General features: G+C 44.0%; 4 non-coding genes across 4 annotated transcripts; all 4 read right to left on the minus strand.

Annotated features, from left to right (window-relative positions):
- Positions 1–1,960: 1,960 nt before the first annotated feature.
- TRNAV-AAC (transfer RNA valine (anticodon AAC)) lies at positions 1,961–2,033 on the minus strand. Its single transcript has one exon. It is a non-coding gene; the product is annotated as a tRNA-Val (tRNA).
- Positions 2,034–2,449: 416 nt separating this feature from the next.
- On the minus strand, positions 2,450–2,522 carry TRNAV-CAC (transfer RNA valine (anticodon CAC)). Its single transcript has one exon. It is a non-coding gene; the product is annotated as a tRNA-Val (tRNA).
- Positions 2,523–3,438: 916 nt separating this feature from the next.
- TRNAF-AAA (transfer RNA phenylalanine (anticodon AAA)) lies at positions 3,439–3,511 on the minus strand. The gene has a single exon. It is a non-coding gene; the product is annotated as a tRNA-Phe (tRNA).
- Positions 3,512–4,177: 666 nt separating this feature from the next.
- TRNAV-UAC (transfer RNA valine (anticodon UAC)) lies at positions 4,178–4,250 on the minus strand. The gene has a single exon. It is a non-coding gene; the product is annotated as a tRNA-Val (tRNA).
- Between the last annotated feature and the right edge of the window lie 16,300 nt (positions 4,251–20,550).

Genomic DNA, 20,550 nt, shown 5'->3' on the forward strand with positions numbered 1-20,550 from the left:
CCCAGGACCTTCTGCGTGTGAAGCAGACGTGATAAAAACTACACTATGAAACCTTTGAAATCCTGCAAAGTAATGGCAGTTAGAGACGAGTTTTGACCGACAGGGGAAAAAAGAAACAAATTCGTAGCTCTGTTGGTGATGGAAGCCAAAACATCCCATCATTCGGCAACAAAGCCAAGAACTTCATATATTGTAGTTTAATTGGGAATTATTTCAACACCAAGAACAGATTGGTTTTACTGGGGATTGAACACAGGACCTTCAGCGTGTTAAGCAGACGTGATGACCACTACTCTATGAAACCTGATGTAAAGTTACTGTGTATTGGCTAGCAGAGCAGAATTGTGACTGACGGGCCTTTTTTTTGCTGAAGGAAAGTATTTTTGGTTAATGAAACATTTACAATTTTTATTACATATTTTACCAGTTTTATTCCTACAAAGGGATTTTGCTTAAATGGAAGTTTACATTGAATGTGTTACTTTTTTCTACATAGTTTAGTCGTTTGCTTTTGTATTTAAAGGAACTATATATTTTGAAACAAACAGGATTTTTATAATATAAGATTATGTTTTCTGCTAAAATGGTCAATAAAAATGAAACCCAAAATCGTAGTTCTTTTGGTGATGGAAGCCAAAATATATTATCAGTTGGCAACAAAACCAAGAATTTCATATATTACAGGTGTATAGCATATTAATTCAACAGCGAAAACGGCTTGTTTTTACTGGGGATTGAACCCAGTGGCCTTCTGCGTGTGAAGCATACGTGATGAAAACTACACTATGAAACCTTTGAAAACCTGCAAAGTAATGGCAATTACAGACGAGTTTTGACCGCCAGGGTAAAAAAAACAAATTTGTAGCTCTGTTGGTGATGGAAGCTAAAACATCCCGTGTTTCGGCAACAAAGCCAAGAACTTTATAGATTGCAGGTTGATAGGATATTATTTCAACACCAAGAACACATGGGTTTCACTGGGGATTGAACCCAGGGGCTTCTGCGTGTAAAGCAAACGTGATTTCCACTACACTATGAAACCTTTGAAAGCCTGCAAAGTAATGGCAATTAGAGACGAGTTTTGACCGCCAGGGAAAAAAAAAAAACAAATTCGTAGCTCTGTTGGTGATGGAAGCCAAAACATCCCATCATTCGGCAACAAAGCCAAGAACTTCATATATTGTAGTTTAATTGGGTATTATTTCAACACTAAGAACAGATTGGTTTCACTGGGGATTGAACACAGGACCTTCTGCGTGTTAAGCAGACGTGATGACCACTACTCTATGAAACCTGATGGAAAGTTACTGCGTATTGGCTAGCAGAGCAGAATTGTGACTGACGGGGCCTTTTTATTGCTGAAGGAAAGTATTTTTGGTTAATGAAACATTTACAATTGTTATTACATATTTTACCAGTTTTATTCCTACTAAGGAATTTTGCTTAAATGGAAGTTTACAATGAATGTGTTACTTTTTTCTACATAGTTTAGTCGTTTGCTTTTGTATTTAAAGGAACTATATATTTTGAAACAAACAGGATTTTTATAATATGGGATTATGTTTTCTGCTAAAATGGTCAATAAAAAAGAAACCCAAAATCGTAGATCTCTTGGTGATGGAAGCCAAAATATATTATCAGTTGGCAACAAAATCAAGAATTTCAAATATTACAGGTTGATAGCAAATTACTTCAACAGCGATAACGGCTTGTTTTTAATGGGGATTGAACCCAGGACCTTCTGCATGTGAAGCAGACGTGATGATGACCCCACTATGAAACCTGTGAAATCCTGCAAAGTAATGGCATTTAGAGACGAGTTTTGACCGCCAGGGGAAAAAAAAAATAATTTGCAGTTCTGTTTGTGATGGAAGCCAAAACATCCCGTCATTCGGCAACAAAGACGAGAACGTCATATATTGTAGCTGGATAGCGTATTATTTCAACACTAAGAACAGATTGGTTTCACTGGGGATTGAACCCAGGACCTTCTGCATGTTAAGCAGACGTGATGGCCACTACACTATGAAACCTGACAAAAAGTTACTGTGTATTGGCTAGTAGAGCAGAATTGTGACTGATGGGGCCTTTTTATTGCTGAAGGAAAGTATTTTTGGTTAATGAAACATTTACAATTATTATTACATATTTTACCAGTTTTATTCCTACCAAGGGATTTTGCTTAAATTGAAGTTTATATTGAATGTGTTACTTTTTTCTCCATAGTTTGGTCTTTTGCTTTTGTATTTATGGGAACTATATATTTTGAAACAAATAGGATTTTTATAATATGGGATTATGTTTTCTGCTAAAATTGTCAATAAAAAAGAAACCCAAAATCGTAGTTCTCTTTGTGATGGAAGCCAAAATGTATTGTCATTTGGCAACAAAACCAAGAATTTCACATATTACAAGTCGATAGGAAATTACTTCAACACCAAAAACAGATTGGTTTCACTGGGGATTGAACCCAGGACCTTCTGCGTGTGAAGCAGACGTGATGACCACTACACTATGAAACCTTTGAAATCCTGCAAAGTAATGGCAATTAGAGATGAGTTTTGACTGCCAGGGGAAAAAAAACAAATTCGTAGCTCTGTTGGTGATGGAAGCTAAAACATCCCGTTATTCGGCAACAAAGCCAAGAACATCATATATTGTAGTTTAATTGAGTATTATTTCAACACCAAGAACAGATTGGTTTTACTGGGGATTGAACGCAGGACCTTCTGCATGTTAAGCAGACGGGATGACCACTACTCTATGAAACCTGATGGAAAGTTACTGTGTATTGGCTAGCAGAGCAGAATTGTGACTGACGGGGCCTTTTTATTGCTGAAGGAAAGTATTTTTGGTTAATGAAACATTTACAATTTTTATTACATATTTTACCAGTTTTATTCCTACAAAGGGATTTTGCTTAAAAGGAAGTTTACATTGAATGTGTTACTTTTTTCCACATAGTTTAGTTGTTTGCTTTGGTATTAAAAGGAACTATATATTTTGAAACAAACAGGATTTTTATAATATGGGATTATGTTTTCTGCTAAAATGGTCAATAAAAAAGAAACCCAAAATCGTAGTTCTCTTGGTGATGGAAGCCAAAATATATTATCAGTTGGCAATAAAACAAAGAATTTCATATGTTACAGGTTGATAGCAAATTACTTCAACAGCGAAAACAGCTTGTTTTTACTGGGGATTGAACCCAAGACCTTCTGCGTGTGAAGTAGACGTGATGACGACTCCACTATGAAACCTGTGAAATCCTGCAAAGTAATGGCATTTAGAGACGAGTTTTGACCGCTAGGGGAAAAAAAAAAATAATTTGTAGTTCTGTTTGTGATGGAAGCCAAAACATCCCGTCATTCGGCAACAAAGCCGAGAACGTCATATATTGTAGCTGGATAGCGTATTATTTCAACACTACGAACAGATTGGTTTCACTGGGGATTGAACCCAGGACCTTCTGCATTTTAAGCAGACGTGATGGCCACTACACTATGAAACCTGACAAAAATTTACTGTGTATTGGCTAGCAGAGCAGAATTGTGACTGACGGGGCCTTTTTATTGCTGAAGGAAAGTATTTTTGGTTAATGAAACATTTACAATTATTATTACATATTTTACCAGTTTTATTCCTACAAAGGGATTTTGCTTAAATTGAAGTTTATATTGAATGTGTTACTTTTTTCTCCATAGTTTGGTCTTTTGCTTTTGTTTTTATGGGAACTATATATTTTGAAACAAATAGGATTTTTATAATATGGGATTATGTTTTCTACTAAAATTGTCAATAAAAAAGAAACCCAAAATCGTAGTTCTCTTTGTGATGGAAGCCAAAATGTATTGTCATTTGGCAACAAAACCAAGAATTTTACATATTACAAGTCGATAGGAAATTACTTCAACACCAAAAACAGATTGGTTTCACTGGGGATTGAACTCAGGATCTTCTGCGTGTGAAGCAGACGTGATGACCACTACAATATGAAACCTTTGAAATCCTGCAAAGTAATGGCAATTAGAGATGAGTTTTGACTGCCAGGGGAAAAAAAAACAAATTCGTAGCTCTGTTGGTGATGGAAGCTAAAACATCCCGTTATTCGGCAACAAAGCCAAGAGCTTTATATACTGCAGGTTGATAGGGGATTATTTCAACACCAAAAACACATGGGTTTCACTGGGGATTGAACCCAGGACCTTCTGCGTGTAAAGCAGACGTGATTTCCACTACACTATGAAACCTTTGAAAGCCTGCAAAGTAATGGCAATTAGAGACGAGTTTTAACCGCCAGGGAAAAAAAAAAACAAATTCGTAGCTCTGTTGGGGATGGAAGCCAAAACATCCCATCATTCGGCAACAAAGCCAAGAACTTCATATATTGTAGTTTAATTGAGTATTATTTCAACACCAAGAACAGATTGGTTTTACTGGGGATTGAACGCGGGACCTTCTGCATGTTAAGCAGACATGATGACCACTACTCTATGAAACCTGATGGAAAGTTACTGTGTATTGGCTAGCAGAGAAGAATTGTGACTGACGGGGCCTTTTTATTGCTGAAGGAAAGTATTTTTGGTTAATGAAACATTTACAATTTTTATTACATATTTTACCAGTTTTATTCCTACAAAGGGATTTTGCTTAAAAGGAAGTTTACATTGAATGTGTTACTTTTTTCCACATAGTTTAGTTGTTTGCTTTGGTATTGAAAGGAACTATATATTTTGAAACAAACAGGATTTTTATAATATGGGATTATGTTTTCTGCTAAAATGGTCAATAAAAAAGAAACCCAAAATCGTAGTTCTCTTGGTGATGGAAGCCAAAATATATTATCAGTTGGCAATAAAAAAAAGAATTTCATATGTTACAGGTTGATAGCAAATTACTTCAACAGCGAAAACAGCTTGTTTTTACTGGGGATTGAACCCAAGAGCTTCTGCGTGTGAAGTAGACGTGATGACGACTCCACTATGAAACCTGTGAAATCCTGCAAAGTAATGGCATTTAGAGACGAGTTTTGACCGCTAGGGGAAAAAAAAAAATAATTTGTAGTTCTGTTTGTGATGGAAGCCAAAACATCCCGTCATTCGGCAACAAAGCCGAGAACTTCATATATTGTAGTTGGATAGCGTATTATTTCAACACTAAGAACAGATTGGTTTCACTGGGGATTAGAGATGAGCGAACCGGTCCCGGTTCGGCTCGAGTTCGGTTCGCCGAACGGAGCTCCCGTTCGAGTTCGGCTCGTCGAACGTTCGACGAACCGAACTCGAGCCAATAGGAAACAATGGGAGGCAATCACAAACACAGAAAAACACCTAGAAAACACCCTCAAAGGTGTCCAAAAGGTCACAAACAACTCACAACACATGGGAAAGTGACAAGGACATATACTCATGTGAAAACAAATGAGCTGGACAAGGAAAAAGAGGAGGACACACAGATATATGAGTATATGCAAGGAAACATCGATTCCATTATTGTGCAACTTGAGCCCTGCTCATTTTAGGCTTCCAATCTTGATAAATTGCCTGAGCTCGCCACGTACGTCTTGGGGATCTTGTCGTGTCCTGCAGCCAGCGTTCTCTCGGAACCTGTCTTCAGTGCTGCTGGGGGTCTGCTGGCAGATAAGCACACGTGTCTGTCCACTGACAATGTGGACATGGCTCTCAGAGGACTTTTCTTCCCCTGGGTCAGCCAGGGGACGGGAAAGGCACGTGTATTTTTGAGAGTGCTTCATGCAAAGCATCTTTTTCTTTTTCAAAAGGGGGCTCAACTGATGTCAGTCAAGTGGGGTGTGTGTGGCCCAGTTAGTGGAAACGAGGGAGACTGTGGTTGGAGTCCCCTCGCTGTGTTTCTAAAAGACCCAAAATGAACAAATCATGGCTATCAGAGGACTTTTCTTCCCCTGGGTCAGCCAGGGGACGGGAAAGGCACGTGTATTTTTGAGAGTGCTTCATGCAAAGCATCTTTTTCTTTTTCAAAAGGGGGGGTCAACCGATGCCAGTCAAGTGGGGTGTGTGTGGCCCAGTTAGTGGCAATGAGGGAGACTGTGGTTGGAGTCCCCTCGCTGTGTTTCTAAAAGAACCAAGATGAACAAGTCATGGCTCTCAGAGGACTTTTCTTCCCCTGGGTCAGCCAGGGGACGGGAAAGGCACGCGTATTTTTGAGAGTGCTTCATGCAAAGCATCTTTTTCTTTTTCAAAAGGGGGGGTCAACCGATGCCAGTCAAGTGGGGTGTGTGTGGCCCAGTTAGTGGCAACGAGGGAGACTGTGGTTGGAGTCCCCTCGCTGTGTTTCTAAAAGAACCAAGATGAACAAGTCATGGCTCTCAGAGGACTTTTCTTTCCCTGGGTCAGCCAGGGGACGGGAAAGGCACGTGTATTTTTGAGAGTGCTTCATGCAAAGCATCTTTTTCTTTTTCAAAAGGGGGCTCAACTGATGTCAGTCAAGTGGGGTGTATGTGGCCCAGTTAGTGGAAACGAGGGAGACTGTGGTTGGAGTCCCCTCGCTGTGTTTCTAAAAGACCCAAAATGAACAAATCATGGCTCTCAGAGGACTTTTCTTCCCCTGGGTCAGCCAGGGGACGGGAAAGGCACGTGTATTTTTGAGAGTGCTTCATGCAAAGCATCTTTTTCTTTTTCAAAAGGGGGGGTCAACCGATGCCAGTCAAGTGGGGTGTGTGTGGCCCAGTTAGTGGCAACGAGGGAGACTGTGGTTGGAGTCCCCTCGCTGTGTTTCTAAAAGAACCAAGATGAACAAGTCATGGCTCTCAGAGGACTTTTCTTCCCCAGGGTCAGCCAGGGGACGGGAAAGGCACGTGTATTTTTGAGAGTGCTTCATGCAAAGCATCTTTTTCTTTTTCAAAAGGGGGGGTCAACCGATGCCAGTCAAGTGGGGTGTGTGTGGCCCAGTTAGTGGCAACGAGGGAGACTGTGGTTGGAGTCCCCTCGCTGTGTTTCTAAAAGAACCAAGATGAACAAGTCATGGCTCTCAGAGGACTTTTCTTCCCCTGGGTCAGCCAGGGGACGGGAAAGGCACGTGTATTTTTGAGAGTGCTTCATGCAAAGCATCTTTTTCTTTTTCAAAAGGGGGCTCAACTGATGTCAGTCAAGTGGGGTGTGTGTGGCCCAGTTAGTGGAAACGAGGGAGACTGTGGTTGGAGTCCCCTCGCTGTGTTTCTAAAAGACCCAAAATGAACAAATCATGGCTCTCAGAGGACTTTTCTTCCCCTGGGTCAGCCAGGGGACGGGAAAGGCACGTGTATTTTTGAGAGTGCTTCATGCAAAGCATCTTTTTCTTTTTCAAAAGGGGGGGTCAACCGATGCCAATCAAGTGGGGTGTGTGTGGCCCAGTTAGTGGCAACGAGGGAGACTGTGGTTGGAGTCCCCTCGCTGTGTTTCTAAAAGAACCAAGATGAACAAGTCATGGCTCTCAGAGGACTTTTCTTCCCCTGGGTCAGCCAGGGGACGGGAAAGGCACGTGTATTTTTGAGAGTGCTTCATGCAAAGCATCTTTTTCTTTTTCAAAAGGGGGCTCAACTGATGTCAGTCAAGTGGGGTGTGTGTGGCCCAGTTAGTGGAAACGAGGGAGACTGTGGTTGGAGTCCCCTCGCTGTGTTTCTAAAAGAACCAAGATGAACAAGTCATGGCTCTCAGAGGACTTTTCTTCCCCTGGGTCAGCCAGGGGACGGGAAAGGCACGTGTATTTTTGAGAGTGCTTCATGCAAAGCATCTTTTTCTTTTTCAAAAGGGGGCTCAACTGATGTCAGTCAAGTGGGGTGTGTGTGGCCCAGTTAGTGGAAACGAGGGAGACTGTGGTTGGAGTCCCCTCGCTGTGTTTCTAAAAGACCCAAAATGAACAAATCATGGCTCTCAGAGGACTTTTCTTCCCCTGGGTCAGCCAGGGGACGGGAAAGGCACGCGTATTTTTGAGAGTGCTTCATGCAAAGCATCTTTTTCTTTTTCAAAAGGGGGGGTCAACCGATGCCAGTCAAGTGGGGTGTGTGTGGCCCAGTTAGTGGAAACGAGGGAGACTGTGGTTGGAGTCCCCTCGCTGTGTTTCTAAAAGAACCAAGAAGAACAAGTCATGGCTCTCAGAGGACTTTTCTTCCCCTGGGTCAGCCATGGGACGGGAAAGGCACGTGTATTTTTGAGAGTGCTTCATGCAAAGCATCTTTTTCTTTTTCAAAAGGGGGCTCAACTGATGTCAGTCAAGTGGGGTGTGTGTGGCCCAGTTAGTGGAAACGAGGGAGACTGTGGTTGGAGTCCCCTCGCTGTGTTTCTAAAAGACCCAAAATGAACAAATCATGGCTCTCAGAGGACTTTTCTTCCCCTGGGTCAGCCAGGGGACGGGAAAGGCACGCGTATTTTTGAGAGTGCTTCATGCAAAGCATCTTTTTCTTTTTCAAAAGGGGGGGTCAACCGATGCCAGTCAAGTGGGGTGTGTGTGGCCCAGTTAGTGGCAACGGGGGAGACTGTGGTTGGAGTCCCCTCGCTGTGTTTGTAAAAGAACCAAGATGAACAAGTCATGGCTCTCAGAGGACTTTTCTTCCCCTGGGTCAGCCAGGGGACGGGAAAGGCACGTGTATTTTTGAGAGTGCTTCATGCAAAGCATCTTTTTCTTTTTCAAAAGGGGGCTCAATTGATGTCAGTCAAGTGGGGTGTGTGTGGCCCAGTTAGTGGAAACGAGGGAGACTGTGGTTGGAGTTCCCTCGCTGTGTTTTACATGCTTTTAAAAGGGCATGACATGGCTTGGAGGTTGACTTTCATCATCTGCAAACTGTTGGCTACCAAAATGCTGCCTTTCCAACAACTGTGGTTATAGACAATGAGGAACATACTGATGAAGATGAGACTCAGATACCCGATTGGGATGACAACTTAAATATTCGGTCAGGGCAAGAAGAGGCTCGGTCTGAGGGGGAGGGGAGTGCAAACACAACAATTGATGATGAAGTCCTAGATCCCACCTACTGTCAACCCACAGTCAGACACTCGAGGAGGTCAACAGAGGCGGTGGAGGAGGATGCAACCGACGTCGAAGTAACCTTGCGCCTTCCTGGACACAGTCGGAGCACTGGTAGCACGTCTACAACTGCATCCTCAGCCACCACTCTGCCTCTGAGCATTATTCGGGGTGGATCAACAGGTCGCATGGCCTCTAAGCCTTGCCTAGCCTGGTCCTTTTTTGACATAAAAAAAGATCGCCCAAATTATGTGATCTGTAACATTTGGCATGGTTATCTTACTAGAGGTCAAAACCTCAGCAGTTTGACAACTTCTTCCATGAATCGTCACATAAATAAATATCATATGGCCTGGTGGGAAGCTCACCGTGCTGCAATGCGGCCTAGCGGAGCCAACCATCCACCGCCTGCCCCTTCCAGTGCATCCGCGCGCTCGTCATCTTCTAGGACTGTGGGGACAGCTGTCACACCTGTTTTTCCACCCACAACTTCCACCACTGTAACCGCAACAGGCAGTTTGCTTGGTAGGTCGTCAGTTGGTTTGGAAGGGGAAACAAGTGATTGTGTACAGCTCTCTCAAACATCGATAGCACCAACGTTGGATGAAGGCAACATCATGTCTCCACCTGCACTTTCCTCACAAACCTGCATTTTTCAAGGGACACCCTACTCAACACCGTCTACACACAGCAGCCAGATCTCTGTCCCTCAGATGTGGTCAAATAAAAGGCCACTTCCTGCGACCCATGACAAAGCTAAGAGGTTGACTCTATCCCTCTGTAAGCTGTTGGCTACCGAAATGCTGCCTTTCCGCCTAGTGGACACACAGGATTTTAGAGACCTTATGTCTGTCGCTGTGCCCCAGTACCAGATGCCTAGTCGCCACTACTTCTCTAAGAAAGGTGTGCCCGCGCTACACCAGCATGTCACACACAACATCACCGCTTCCTTGAGAAACTGGGTGTGTGAACGGGTGCATTTCACCACCGATACTTGGACCAGTAAGCATGGACAGGGATGTTACATGTCGCTGACTGGCCACTGGGTAACTATGGTGATAGATGGTGAAGGGTCTGCTGCACAAGTCTTGCCGTCCCCACGACTTGTGTGTCAATCCTCTGTCTGTCCAAGTTCCGCCACTGCTTCTGCATCCTCCACCTCATCTGGGTCCTCCACCTCCGCCCCAAGCCTGCCTGGTCAGGCCACCAGCGTTCTCACTGCGCAGAAGGAATCACGCAACCCTCATTACTATGCTGGCAGCAGAGCGCAACGGCATCAGGCGGTCTTTAGCTTGACATGTCTTGGGAATAAGAGTCACACAGCTGAGGAGTTGTGGTCAGCTCTGCGGTCCGAGTTTAATAAATGGTTGTCTCCACTCAACCTGCAGCCTGGTAAGGCCGTGTGCGACAATGCTGCAAACCTGGGTGCGGCCCTTCGCCTGGGCAAGGTGACACACGTACCTTGTATGGCTCACGTGTTGAACCTTGTCGTCCAGCAATTTTTAACACACTATCCCGGCCTAGATGGCCTTCTGAACAGGGCACGAAAACTGTCTGCTCACTTCCGCCGTTCAAGCGCCGCAGCTGAGGGACTTGCATCGCTCCAGAAGTCTTTCGGCCTGCCGGTTCATCGCCTGAAATGCGATGTGGCGACACGCTGGAATTCAACTCTCCACATGTTACAGCGACTGTGGCAGCACCGCAGAGCCATGGTGCAATACGTCATGACGTATAGCCTGGGCCAACGAGATGCAGAGGTGGGGCAGATCACCCTGATGGAGTGATCTCAGATCAAGGACCTATGCACCCTTCTGCACAGTTTCGACATGGCGACGAATATGTTTAGCGCTGACAATGCCATTATCATCATGACGATTCCAGTCATTTACATGCTGGAGCACACGCTAAACACTATTCGGAGTCAGGGGGTGGGACAACAGGAAGGGGAGGAACTACAGGAGGATTCATATGCGCAAGACACAACAACATCACCAAGGTCCAGACGTTCATCATCACCAACGCGGCAGGCATGGGACCATGGGGGACAGGGATCAACAAGGGCGCATGGTAGCAGGCGAGATGTTGAGGAAGGTGCAGGAGGACATGAAGATATGGAGGAGGAACTGTCCATGGACATGGAAGACTCAGCAGATGTGGGGGAGCTTGGTCAAATTTCAGTTGAAAGAGGTTGGGTGGAGATGTCAGAGGAAGAAAGAACGGTTAGCACCTCTATGCCACAAACACAGCGTGGACTTGGTCCGCATGGCTGCGCAAGACACATGAGTGCCTTCTTGTTGCACTACCTCCAACATGACCCTCGTATTGTCAAAATTAGAAGTGATGATGACTACTAGCTTGCCACACTATTAGATCCCCGGTACAAGTCCAAATTTTGTGACATAATTCCACCCATAGAAAGGTACGCACGTATGCAGGAGTATCAGCAGAAGCTGTTACTCGATCTTAGCTCGGCTTTTCCACCAAACAACTGTGCAGGTGAAGGGCATGATTCTTCCAGTTGTAACTTGACAAACATGGGACGGCCTCGTCATCTTCAACAGTCTACCCGTACCAGTAGGACCGGATCTGTTGCTGGTAACAGCATTTTTATGGAATCTTTTAATAATTTTTTTAGACCCTCCTTTGCAAGGCCACCAGAGACAACAAGTCTGACACATAGTCAACGGATGGAGAGGATGATACAGGAGTATCTCCAAATGAACATCGATGCAATGACTTTTCAAATGGAGCCTTGCTCCTTTTGGGCTTCAAATCTAGAAAAATGTCCAGAGCTCTTCAGTTACGCCTTGAAGATTTTGTCGTGTCCAGCTGCCAGCGTTGTCTCTGAACGTGTCTTCAGTGCTGCTGGGTGTGTGCTGACAGATAAGCGCACGCGTCTGTCCAGTGACAATGTGGACAGACTGACGTTCATCAAAATGAACAAGTCATGGATCCACAAGGAATTTACTACCCCTGTGTCATCCTGGGGAGAGTAAATGCTTGTGGATTTGGAATGTGCTTGATGCAAATCAAAACATCCTGTTTGCAACTAGGTCACAAGTGCTGCCACTGAATGGGTGGGTGTGTGTGGGGCACAATTTTTGGAAAAAAGGGAGGCTCCGCTTGGAGTAACCCTTGCTTGCTGTGTTTTTTAAAAATGATACAAGATGAACAGATCTGAAGGCAAGATGAAGGCAACATCATGTCTCCGCCTGCACTTTCCTCACAAACCTGCATTTTTCAAGGGACACCCTACTCAACACCGTCTACAGACAGCAGCCAGATCTCTGTCCCTCAGATGTGGACAAATAAAAGGCCATTTCCTGCGACCCATGACAAAGCTAAGAGGTTTACTTTATCCCTCTGTAAGCTCTTGGCTACGGAAATGCTGCCTTTCCGCATGGTGGACACACAGGATTTTAGAGACCTTATGTCTGTCACTGTGCCCCAGTACCAAATGCCCAGTCGCCACTACTTCTCTAAGAAAGGTGTGCCTGCGCTACACCAGCATGTCGCACACAACATCACCGCTTCCTTGAGAAACTCTGTGTGTGAACAGGTGCATTTCACCACCGATACTTGGACCAGTAAGCAAGGATAGGGTTACATGTCGCTGACTGGGCACTGGCAAACTATGGTGAGAGATGGAGAAGGGTCTGCTGTACAAGTCTTGCCGTCCCCACGAGTTGTTTCAATCCTTGTTCTGTATGTAGAAGTTAATACACTGCTTCTGCCTCTTCAACCTCGTGTGAGTCCTCCACCTTGGCGCAAACCCTGTGTGGTCAGGCCACCCTTCCAAGCAACTGCGCACAAGGACTACCACACACCTCCTTACTATGCTGGCAGCAGAGCTCAATGCCATCAGGCGGTCAAAGTTTTACTTTGAAATGAATGGGAAATGTGAGTCACACCGCTATTCCAGAGAATAGGAGTCAGGCAGGGTCAAAACATTAATTGAGGAACAGGAACAGAATGGGACGGCCAGGACTTAATCAGAAAACAAGCAGAGGTGAAATGCGGATCGGCCAACAAGGTACATAAACAGCAAGCAGGAAAAGTAGTCAGGTAACAAGCACACAAAATCATAAAACTGAACTGGGGGTAAAATTAACCAGAGGTTCATAGCTATGTCTGGCAGTGGTCTGCAGACAGGATGGGCATAAAAAAGGGTGTGGTGTCTTCCCATTGGTTGTAGCTGAATGATGGTATTTCATCTGTGAGATACCCACCAGCTACATTCAGCCAGAGATTCTGCATCTGTCAAGGTAATGCAGCCCAGTGGGTGAGCATAACCTGCGTCCACCTGCGCCGCTGGCATCGACTCCTCTCCCATCATCAGCACTATTCATGAAAGGAACACGTTGTAACCTGGCGACCGTAGTACAAATTGACGGAGCGGACTCCGTTGGTGACTTAACAGCCGTGTGCGGCAATGATGCAAACCTGGCTGCGGGCCATCGTCAGGGCAATGTGACACACGTGCCTTGTATGGCTCACGTGTTGAACCTAATTCTCCAGCAATTTTTAAAACACCATCACGGCCTACATGGCCTTGTGCAGCGTGCACGCTCGCTATCTGCTCACTTCCATCGTGCGTACACAGCAGCTCAACAACTTTCGTCACTACAGAAGTCTTTAGGTCTGGTGGTTAAACGCCTGAAATGCGATGTGCCCACACGCAGGAATTTGAATCTGCACATGTTGCAGCGTGTGTGGCAGCACCGCAGAGCCCTGCTGAAATACGGTATGACATATAGCCTGGGATAACTTGATCAAGAGGTGGTGCAGATCACGCTGCTGGAGTGGTGTCAGATCAAGGACCTATGCACCCTGCTACACAGTTCACAAATGTCGACGAAGATGTTTAGCACTGGCAATGTCATTCTCAGCGTGACAATTCTGGTCATCTACATGATGGAGCACACTGTAATTATTATTCGGAGTCAGGTGTTGGGACAAGAGGAAGGGGAGGAAGTACAGGAGGAGTCATATGCGGAAGGGATAACAAGATCTACGAGGTCCAGATGGTCAGCGGCACCTAGGCGGCAGTCATGGTGAGGGAGAGGGATTAACAAGGGCGCATAGTATCAGCAAAAAGTGTTGATGAAAGTGCAGGAGCCCATGAAGAAATGGAGGACGAACTGGCGATGGGCATGGAAGACTCAGCAGATGAGTGAGAGCTTGCTCACATTTCGGTTGTGCGAGGTTGTGGGTAGAGGGCAGAGGAAGGATGCACGATTCTCACCTCTCTGCCACCAACACACCAAGGACTTGGTCCTCCTGGATGCACAAGACACATGAGCGCCTTCTTGCTGCACTACCTACATAACCCTCGGATTGTATGAATTTGAAGTAATCCTGAATACTGGGTTGCCACACTGTTAGATCCCTGGTACAAGACAAAATTTGGCGAACTAATTCCTGCCATAGAAATAGACGCACGTATACAGGAGTATCTGCAGAATGTGGTACGCAATCTTAGATCTACTTTTCCACTAAACACCAGTGCTGCACAGAGTGAATCTCAACGCTTTGTCATGGATAGGAGGAAATGGTCTTTTACTTGTCCACATCGGAGGGACCGAGGGATGGCTGCTGTGCTGAGATGGCGTTGAGTACGGTGTCCCTGCACAGTTGCACTTTTGGTCATATCCCAAAATGAGTTGAAAAAGGACAGATGCTGTTGGAAAGGGGAACAGGTGTGTTGGAAAGGGGAAAAAAGTTTTGGTCCGTGGATTTGGTGGTTAAGCAACTGTAACATTTGCTGAAGAAACAACATCTGTTACAGTGGGACTGGCAGATTTGGATAAAGTGGTATATAATCTGTGACCGCTATATAACGAAAATTAATAAGAAAAGAAAGACAAAGGTATATATCCCCATCAGCAGTCAGTGTCCACCGTGCTCCCAGTTGGAAAAGGAGAGGTTGGCAACTTGAAGTTTTGGTGGAGGATACAGAGCTGTGTGGCTATGAAACTAATAGTAGCCTGAACCGAGTTAGACGCCATTCGGATCTGGAGACTGGGAGCCCTGTTAGCGTCACAGGGTCCACATGCCCACCCAGCCCAGGAACTCCCTGTTAACAACACAGGGGCCATTGAGTACGCTGACCGTGTGCGTAGGGGCCACACCTGTGGACAGCAGGTGCATCAGCAGCAGCAGGCCTGTTAATGCCACTGGGCTGCACAAGCAGGACTGTTAGGACAGGAGCTGGTCTTAACCGTTCTGCGTTACCAACTGTGGTGGTGGCCTGCATCCACCACCCTATCCCTGCCTACCTCTGGCCTAAAGTCGCAATGGGTTCAACACATGGAGGTGTGCTCTTTCGGAGCATAATAGAAGACTGCGCACCTCCTTGTTGGCTCCAGCCCCTTTTATAACCTGGGTCCGCCCCAAACCAGGGTGAACCACAATGCACCTCCTGGAGACAAAAGTAGAGTGACACGTCATGAGTGGCATAACTAGCTTCCTATTTGGAAACGCAACTTCAATGATGACCTCATGGCTGCCATGACCCAAACACCTCACCAGTCATCGTCTGACCATCAATAATGCGGTGACAAGTCATAGGTGTGGGCCTCTGCAAGCCATTTGGGAGGACACCTGATGCCCTGTGGTCTATATGGGACCCCCACATCAGTGCCAGGGCCAAAGAGTTCATTACCGGACCTAGTCTCTGATGCAGGAAGTGCCTGAGCATGCTCAGTAGCATGAAATACAGTCTCTGAAAAAAGACTATCAGCTTTAGCATGGTGTCTAGGCACAAAACAGGACTTAGACCCGGCACGGAATGCAAGCACCTGTGCAAAGAGGCTTTTCACACTTAGTGTGGGAGCATGCGCTGTATCCCGAAAAGAAGACTTAGCGTCAGGAATAACACAGTCAGGCTGAGCATACTCACTACGCGAAACACTGTAATTAGGCTGCAGCTGGGGTACATCGGCACACGCTTGCGCACTCGCTGCCTCTCCACACTTAGACGTGGAGGGGAAATTTGTCTTGGAGATGCTGTCTATGAACAGAAGGAAAAGCTAAAGGAAGCCTGACATTCTATCCCTCCGAATTATGAAATGCAGCAATGAATTCCATGAGTTTGCTATAACATTAGCGTAGCAAAATGTGCATGAGGGTGTGATGTAGAGGTGCTAGAAATAGCTTGTCACAAGTGGGGCACTAATGGAATACAACAGCCAGTTTTATGATGCCACTAAATGGCAGTATTTTGTGCTATCATTATAGCTTATTAAAAACAGAGCAGGAGGTTGTCATGCAGAGGTGCTGCACATAGATTTGCAGTAGTGTGAATAGACAAAAGTACAATAGCCACGTTTAGGATACAACTAGGTACACTGAGTGTTTGCTAGTATAATGGCTGAGTTTAAAAAAGTTAGAGTGTGCAATGCAGGCAGACGTGCTGCAAATATCGTTCCAATACTGTGAATTGACAAAAGTACAATAGCCACGTTTAGGATACAACTAGGTACAGTGAGTGTTTGCTAGTATAATGGCTGAGTTTAAAAAAGTTTGAGTGTGCAATGCAGGCAGATGTGCTGCAAATAACGTTCCAATACTGTGAATTGACAAAAGTACAATAGCCACGTTTAGGATACAACTAGGTACACTGAGTGTTTGCTAGTATAATGGCTGAGTTTAAAAAAGTTAGAGTGTGCAATGCAGGCAGACGTGCTGCAAATATCGTTCCAATACTGTGAATAGACAAAAGTACAATAGCCACGTTTAGGATACAACTAGGTACACTGAGTGTTTGCTAGTATAATGGCTGAGTTTAAAAAAGTTTGAGTGTGCAATGCAGGCAGATGTGCTGCAAATAACGTTCCAATACTGTGAATTGACAAAAGTACAATAGCCACGTTTAGGATACAACTAGGTACACTGAGTGTTTGCTAGTATAATGGCTGAGTTTAAAAAAGTTAGAGAGTGCAATGCAGGCAGACGTGCTGCAAATATCGTTCCAATACTGTGAATAGACAAAAGTACAATAGCCACGTTTAGGATACAACTAGGTACACTGAGTGTTTGCTAGTTTAATGGCTGAGTTTAAAAAAGTTTGAGTGTGCAATGCAGGCAGATGTGCTGCAAATAACGTTCCAATACTGTGAATTGACAAAAGTACAATAGCCACGTTTAGGATACAACTAGGTATAGTGAGTGTTTGCTAGTATAATGGCTGAGTTTAAAAAAGTTTGAGTGTGCAATGCAGGCAGATGTGCTGCAAATAACGTTCCAATACTGTGAATTGACAAAAGTACAATAGCCACGTTTAGGATACAACTAGGTACACTGAGTGTTTGCTAGTATAATGGCTGAGTTTAAAAAAGTTAGAGTGTGCAATGCAGGCAGACGTGCTGCAAATACCGTTCCAATACTGTGAATTGACAAAAGTACAATAGCCACGTTTAGAATACAACTAGGTACACTGAGTGTTTGCTAGTATAATGGCTGAGTTTAAAAAAGTTAGAGTGTGCAATGCAGGCAGACGTGCTGCAAATATCGTTCCAATACTGTGAATAGACAAAAGTACAATAGCCACGTTTAGGATACAACTAGGTACACTGAGTGTTTGCTAGTATAATGGCTGAGTTTAAAAAAGTTTGAGTGTGCAATGCAGGCAGACGTGCTGCAAATAACGTTCCAATACTGTGAATAGACAAAAGTACAATAGCCACGTTTAGGATACAACTAGGTACACTGAGTGTTTGCTAGTATAATGGCTGAGTTTAAAAAAGTTTGAGTGTGCAATGCAGGCAGATGTGCTGCAAATAACGTTCCAATACTGTGAATTGACAAAAGTACAATAGGTCACGTTTAGGATACAACTAGATACACTGAGTGTTTGCTAGTATAATGGCTGAGTTTAAAAAAGTTTGAGTGTGCAATGCAGGCAGATGTGCTGCAAATAACGTTCCAATACTGTGAATTGACAAAAGTACAATAGCCACGTTTAGGATACAACTAGGTACACTGAGTGTTTGCTAGTATAATGGCTGAGTTTAAAAAAGTTAGAGTGTGCAATGCAGGCAGACGTGCTGCAAATATCGTTCCAATACTGTGAATAGACAAAAGTACAATAGCCACGTTTAGGATACAACTAGGTACACTGAGTGTTTGCTAGTATAATGGCTGAGTTTAAAAAAGTTTGAGTGTGCAATGCAGGCAGATGTGCTGCAAATAACGTTCCAATACTGTGAATTGACAAAAGTACAATAGCCACGTTTAGGATACAACTAGGTACACTGAGTGTTTGCTAGTATAATGGCTGAGTTTAAAAAAGTTTGAGTGTGCAATGCAGGCAGATGTGCTGCAAATAACGTTCCAATACTGTGAATAGACAAAAGTACAATAGCCACGTTTAGGATACAACTAGGTACACTGAGTGTTTGCTAGTATAATGGCTGAGTTTAAAAAAGTTTGAGTGTGCAATGCAGGCAGATGTGCTGCAAATAACGTTCCAATACTGTGAATTGACAAAAGTACAATAGCCACGTTTAGGATACAACTAGGTACACTGAGTGTTTGCTAGTATAATGGCTGAGTTTAAAAAAGTTAGAGTGTGCAATGCAGGCAGACGTGCTGCAAATATCGTTCCAATACTGTGAATAGACAAAAGTACAATAGCCACGTTTAGGATATAACTAGGTACACTGAGTGTTTGCTAGTATAATGGCTGAGTTTAAAAAAGTTTAAGTGTGCAATGCAGGCAGATGTGCTGCAAATAACGTTCCAATACTGTGAATTGACAAAAGTACAATAGCCACGTTTAGGATACAACTAGGTACACTGAGTGTTTGCTAGTAAAATGGCTGAGTTTAAAAAAGTTAGAGTGTGCAATGCAGGCAGACGTGCTGCAAATATCGTTTTAATACTGTGAATAGACAAAAGTACAATAGCCACGTTTAGGATACAACTAGGTACACTGAGTGTTTGCTAGTATAATGGCTGAGTTTAAAAAAGTTTGAGTGTGCAATGCAGGCAGACGTGCTGCAAATAACGTTCCAATACTGTGAATAGACAAAAGTACAATAGCCACGAATAGGATAAAACTAGGTACACTGAGTGTTTGCTAGTATAATGGCTGAGTTTAAAAAAGTTTGAGTGTGCAATGCAGGCAGACGTGCTGCAAATAACGTTCCAATACTGTGAATAGACAAAAGTACAATAGCCACGTTTAGGATACAACTAGGTACACTGAGTGTTTGCTAGTATAATGGCTGAGTTTAAAAAAGTTTGAGTGTGCAATGCAGGCAGATGTGCTGCAAATAACGTTCCAATACTGTGAATAGACAAAAGTACAATAGCCACGTTTAGGATACAACTAGGTACACTGAGTGTTTGCTAGTATAATGGCTGAGTTTAAAAAAGTTTGAGTGTGCAATGCAGGCAGATGTGCTGCAAATAACGTTCCAATACTGTGAATTGACAAAAGTACAATAGCCACGTTTAGGATACCACTAGGTACACTGAGTGTTTGCTAGTATAATGGCTGAGTTTAAAAAAGTTAGAGTGTGCAATGCAGGCAGACATGCTGCAAATATGTTTACAATAGTGTGAATAGACAAAAGTACAATAGCCACGTTTAGGATGCCACTAGGTACACTGAGTGTTTGCTAGTATAATGGCTGAGTTTAAAAAAGTTTGAGTGTGCAATGCAGGCAGACGTGCTCTGCAAATGTCTTTGCACTTGTGGGACTATAGCAAAGTCCAATAGCCACGTTTAGGATGCCAATAGGTACACTGAGTGTTTGCTAGTAATATTGCTTAGTTTAAAAAAGTTTGAGTGTGCAATGCAGGCAGACATGCTGCAAATATGTTTACAATAGTGTGAATAGACAAAAGTACAATAGCCACGTTTAGGATGCCACTAGGTACACTGAGTGTTTGCTTGTATAATGGCTGAGTTTAAAAAAGTTTGAGTGTGCAATGAAGGCAGACGTGCTCTGCAAATGTCTTTGCACTAGTGGGACTATAGCAAAGTCCAATAGCCACGTTTAGGATGCCACTAGGTACACTGAGTGTTTGCTAGTAAAATTGCTTAGTTTAAAAAAGTTTGAGTGTGCAATGCAGGCAGACGTGCTCTGCAAATGTCTTTGCACTAGTGGGACTATAGCAAAGTCCAATAGCCACGTTTAGGATGCCACTAGGTACACTGAGTGTTTGCTAGTAAAATTGCTTAGTTTAAAAAAGTTTGAGTGTGCAATGCAGGCAGACGTGCTCTGCAAATGTCTTTGCACTAGTGGGACTATAGCAAAGTCCAATAGCCATGTTTAGAATGCCACTAGGTACACTGAGTGTTTGATAGTAAAATTGCTTAGTTTAAAAAAGTTTGAGTGTGCAATGCAGGCAGACGTGCTCTGCAAATGTCTTTGCACTAGTGGGACTATAGCAAAGTCCAATAGCCACGTTTAGGATGCCACTAGGTACACTGAGTGTTTGCTAGTATAATGGCTTAGTTTAAAAAAGTTGGAGTGTGCAATGCAGGCAGACGTGCTCTGCAAATGTCTTTGCACTAGTGGGACTATAGCAAAGTCCAATAGCCACGTTTAGGATGCCACT

This window comes from Anomaloglossus baeobatrachus, chromosome 2 (assembly GCF_048569485.1).
Source record: "Anomaloglossus baeobatrachus isolate aAnoBae1 chromosome 2, aAnoBae1.hap1, whole genome shotgun sequence".
Classification (NCBI taxonomy): domain Eukaryota; kingdom Metazoa; phylum Chordata; class Amphibia; order Anura; family Aromobatidae; genus Anomaloglossus; species Anomaloglossus baeobatrachus.